Source organism: Mirounga leonina, unplaced genomic scaffold (genome assembly GCF_011800145.1).
Source record: "Mirounga leonina isolate KUSES-001 unplaced genomic scaffold, KU_Mleo_1.0 Mir_127, whole genome shotgun sequence".
Classification (NCBI taxonomy): domain Eukaryota; kingdom Metazoa; phylum Chordata; class Mammalia; order Carnivora; family Phocidae; genus Mirounga; species Mirounga leonina.
Genome location: NW_023270316.1, coordinates 12716289 through 12721547, shown reverse-complemented (window position 1 = coordinate 12721547; position 5259 = coordinate 12716289). Strand labels below are relative to the sequence as shown.

Here is a 5259-nt window from a genome sequence, read left to right as displayed (position 1 = left end):
TCTGGTGAGGAAGTCATTGCTGTCGTCCCCACCATGGTGGTGGCAACAGAGGAAATGGCAGGAGTGGAAACGGAGAAGCGTGGTTGCATCTGGACTCTCCTCCCGGTGATGGGCCGGCGGCAGAGACTGAAGGAATGGAGGGATGCTTAGATTTTGACTTACACGGCTGGCTGACCGTGTTGGTGACACTAAAATAGGAAGGAGTGGAGGGAAGCGGGGGATCGCAGAGGGGTGGAGAGCCAGGAGTTGGGTTCTGCCAGCTGATGTCGGAGAGGCCAACCAGACGTCACGCGGCCGTGTCAGGAAGGGCACTGGGTGCACGAACGTGGAGTTCCAGGAAGAGGTGGAGGCCATGGCTCTTCCCATGGCTCTGCGTTTTCTGAATGAGTTGCTGCTAAGTGTTTACCTCCACTGATAATTCTCAAAGCGATGAAGCCCTTAACTGGCCAGGAAATAGAGGAGCCGTCAGCCTTCTGGGAAGTATGCGCAGTTTACTAGAACAATTCACGTGGAGGAGAGGCACAAGACGGGCCAATGATAGTAGAGGCTTCCTGTCGTGTTACCGCTGGGGCTACTGGGTCTCGGCATCTGGGCTGGGCTTCCTCTTGTTGGAACGTGCGTTGCTCGAAGCTCAGAACATTGACATCAGTCTGAAGGCGAGTCCAGCTGTCACAGGGCATGTGCCTTTGCCTCCTGCAGGTCACTGCATCTCTATCCTCCTTAGGCAGTTGGTGGCATGAATCCTGCTTTTCCCCTTCCCATTCTACTTTGCTTTGAGTTTTGCACCTTTTCAGTATTTGTGAATCGTTGTCTCTAGAGACTTGTAGTTTCCTCCCGTTCTGGTTTTTGCTAGAAAATTCCATGCAGCTTGGGGCTCTGTGTGGACAGCACTTTAGCCGAGGGACATGGGGACAAGAGGGCGACAGAGGCAGGTCCTCAGTTTAGCAGATTTTAAGTGACTCTAGCTCTGCAGTTAATTCTCGGGGCCTTGGGAATAGGTTTCAGCTTCCCATTTATGTAGACAGAAGATTAAATAGCACTTCGCTGTTAACCAAGGAGCCGAATTCCTTTCTATTTATTGAACGACACTTCCCATGGCAATATGTCCTGTTGCCACCAGGGCCCAGGCCTCTAGAAGGAGAAAAGTAGGTGTGGGTTTGAAACAGTGAGGGGGAAGGGTCTTTGGGAAATAAGTTACCAGGTTTTCTTACTACAGAGTTCTGAGTCCGTCTTGTTGAGCCCGATGCATTTCAGCACACTTTGCTCTGGGCATCCTGTCTTCAGTTGGATCCAGTTTCTCCTTGGCTGTGCTCTTCTTCGCGGTGGTGAGATCCATCAAAACTTGCTGCTCTTCAAGGCCTACTCAAGCATCTCCTGAGGCTGGCAGAGAAATTATAAATTACTTTCCGTTGAGTAAGGAAAGAAAGATGAAGAGCTCCCAAATGAAATAAAATAGACACATTTAAAGCAGGGCCTCAGATTGGTGTGATTTGCAACCCTTGCCGTCCCCAGAAGCCCTCTTGATGAGCCCCGCCACCATCATCCCCTTCTCCTGCCACCCACCCTGCTGCCGAGGACCAAACTCTGTTTTGAGCGCTTTGCGTTTCCATCATTTACTGGTTTCATTTTATTCCGCGCCTGCCGAGTTAACTGAGCCTTTAGCTCCCGTGAATTTGATTGTGGTTGCTTCAGTTTATAGTACGAAAGGTGTTGGTGAATCTCTAAAGTTAGCCCTGATTTACAGCTGTCGTTGAGAAGTCAACTGTCAGGACCCAGGAAGGTCGTTCTCATGTTACAAGGGCCTCAGAACAGGAAGACTCAGCAGGACTAAGGAGTGACAGGCTCTTCCTGCAGTCTTCAAAATGCCTAAATGTGTGAGCTTCCGGAAGCTGATGCCTCGGAGCCCACACGAGACCATCACCAAAGGTTCCCAGCGCCTGTCAGACTCTGACCATTCATCTGTTCCCGAACATTTCTCCACGAACACAAGACCTCGTGTTTGAACTGGGAGATGGTAAAATATTCAGAATGTAATGCTTTTATGCCCTCGACTTATTTAAAAATTTAACCAGATAGAGGACTAAAGTCTATAGGGCTAGGAAGTGTTAGGTTCAAAAAATCGTACCCCTGCCTAATCTAGAAAGATGGTTTGTGCTGCCTCTCCCCTTAGAAACCTGTATGTTGATGTTTGGGTTCTTTTAGATTCTCTGTTTTTCTTCCCTTCGACTTCCTAGAGACAGAAAACATGAGAGTGAGAATAAATGGGTGGGGGGGAGCCTGGGTAAAGGTCAACTGTTACCAAGTGGTGGATCTGGGGGTGTTTTTTGACGGGTTTTTTGGGGGAGCTGATTACAGAATTGCCTCTGTAGTTTTTTTAGTTCTTAATAATGAAATTTCCTAAGTAACTTAAAAGGGGATTCATTTTTCTTTTCTCTCTCTTTTTTTTAATTTTACTAAGTAAGCTCTACACCCAACATGGGGCTTGAAGTCATGACCCTGAGATCAAAAGTCACATGCTCTACCGACTGAGCCAGCCAGGCACCTCTGGTTTTTCATGTATAAGGGAAAAATTGCTAATATTTATTGAATGTTTTTGTTCTAGTCACTGAGCTTTCCATAGGTTACTTCATTTAATGTTTATGGCAACCTCTGTGGTTGATCTTATTAAAAGCCCCTCTTTTTTTAAATTAAGAATAACCTTTCATTATTACAAAAATTACAGATGTACAGTGTAGAAAGTTAGAACATACAGATAAGCAAAAATAAGGTGAAATACTGTATTCCTGTCGCCCAGGGGTGACCATTAGGTACTACAGGAGTGTGATATCCTTTCTGATTTTTCCATATGTACTTTTCGTTAGCTAATATCGTAACCATACTCAGATTTCCCCATTTGTCCCATAAATGTCATTTATATCTGCTCATCTAAAAGGAGATACACTGTAGGACCAGAGTTGCACTTGGTTATGTCCTGTCCCTACCTCATTTAATCTAGCAGAGTCCCTCCTTTTTTTCCTTCATGATACCACCTTGTTGAAGAAACTGGACGAGTTATACTATAAAGTATCCCACTTCCTGAATTTGTCAGATTTCTTCCTCGTGGTGCCATTTAGCTTCTTCCTCTATCCTCTGCATTTCCAGAAAACTAGAAGGTAGTTCTATACGTTTGATGGAACAAGTTGGACATTTTGGGCTAGAATCCATCAGAAGTGATGCTGTGTGCTTCCCATTTCATTAATGATGCTAAGATTCATCACTGAATTAGGGTGGTGGTGGTCTGATCTTGCCACTGCGAAGTGAAGTCATGTTATTTTGTCTCTGTGCAAACATCCAATCTCCTGAATGGATTCTACATGAATTAACAGTCCATGCCGGAGTCTGTAACTTCTTTAGAGGTTGTGGAAGGAGGATTCTTGTTATTAGTTGGCGTACTTCTGTAAGGAACTTTGCCTCATCTACTTGGATTTTCTGTATATCCTGAAATGCCACTCCTATTGGAGAGGCAGAGTCCATGCTCAATTTTTTGCCTCAGGTAACCAAATATTGCTCTAATAGTCTCCTCCAGTGGTGATACCTTCAGTTTTTCCTGCTTTCTCTTTGAATATTGAAATGGACTCATGAATTTTCATCAATTCCATGTGTTTTGATTCACTTTTATTATTCTTGTTGATACTCAAGTCGCCACAGCATTGGCAGGTGGACGCCCCTTCAAGATGTTTCTCTTACCCCCCCCCTTTTTTTTTTTAAAGATTTATTTATGAGAGGAGGGAGGTTAGGGGTAGGGGCAGAGGGAGAGAGAGAGAGAGAGAGAGAGAGAGAGAGAATACCAAGCAGACTCCCCGGTGAGTGCAGAGCCCGACCTGGGACTCGATCTCACAACCCTGTGATCATGACCTGAGCTAAAACCAAAAGTCAGACACTCAACTCCCTGAGCCACCCGGGTGCCTCTCTTTTGCCTTTTTAATATAACCCATTTATATTTCAAAGCTGCCTTGCTTTCTAGTATCACTAGATATTCTAGGCTCATACCCACCCCTTATCTGGAATCTACCATTTCTCTGTGGACCTACCTCTGTGACCTTCCAGTAATTGTAGAGTGCCAGAATCCGACTGCCAAGATTTGCTACTGAGGTAGCACCTCTAGGCAGTGGGCAAAACTAGCAAATACCCTTCTAAAAATGTAGGAGTTCCTATTGATTTTTTTTTTTTCCAAATCAGTTCTTACATTGCACTATTTTTACTTAATATCTTTGATTTATAGGTACCTCTTTTCTCTTTCACCAAAAATGTTTACTTGCTTTATTCTGTAATATAAAAATAACTGTAAAATTAATTTTTACAGATCTGGCAACCGAGCCTTTTGGAAGGACCTAAGTGAATATTTCACCACACAAAAAAGACACTCTTGTCTTTCCAAGTTGGTTGGCAAAAAAGCTCTCGCTAACCATAATATTAAGCTACTGTTATTATCTGAGCCTGAAAGTTATTTTTTAGTATATTTGATCTGTGGGGAAAAAACGTACACGTTTGTTACACTGTGCAAAAATTATATAGAGAGTGGCGTAAGATAGTCTTCGATTTTTTTTTTTCTAATTTATTTGACACAGAGAGAGAGACAGCGAGAGAGGGAGCACAAGCGGGGGGAGTAGGAGAGGGAGAAGCAGGCTTCCTGCTGAGCAGGGAGCCCGATGTAGGGCTCAATCCCAGGACCCCGGGAGCATGACCTGAGCCGAAGGCAGACGCTTAATGACTGAGCCACCCAGGCGCCCTGGGGCAGGGTGATTTCTTTTTTTTTTTAAAGACTTTATTTATTTATTTGACAGAGAGAGAGACACAGCGAGAGAGGGAACACAAGCAGGGGGAGTGGGAGAGGGAGAAGCAGGCTTCCGGCTGAGCAGGGAGCCCGATGCGGGGCTCGATCCCAGGACCCTGGGACCATGACCCGAGCCGAAGGCAGACGCTCAACCAACTGAGCCACCCAGGCGCCCCGATAGTCTTCGATTTTTAAATGGAGAGGGAGAGCCACAGAATAAAATGTATTCATCCTCGTGTGACACGGTTCCAGCCGTCTCTTGGTCCTTCTAGTGACGGTTGAATGTTGACACTGCAGTCAGTGGCCCCGGGCGTTCACTCCGGCCGGGGCAGACTTTTATTTGCTTTGCTTTGGGTACTTTTCTCTAGTTCCTCACAAGTTGCCGGAAGTGAGCCTGACTTTGACACCGAACCGCCCGCCCCCTTTGCGTGACGCCCGCAGGGCGG

General features: G+C 45.7%; 1 protein-coding gene across 5 annotated transcripts in view; it reads left to right on the top strand.

The window, feature by feature from the left end:
* Positions 1 to 5259, top strand: part of FARP1 (FERM, ARH/RhoGEF and pleckstrin domain protein 1) — a 268577-nt gene that overhangs the window by 198747 nt on the left and 64571 nt on the right. The gene's annotated exons all lie outside the window — the stretch shown is intronic.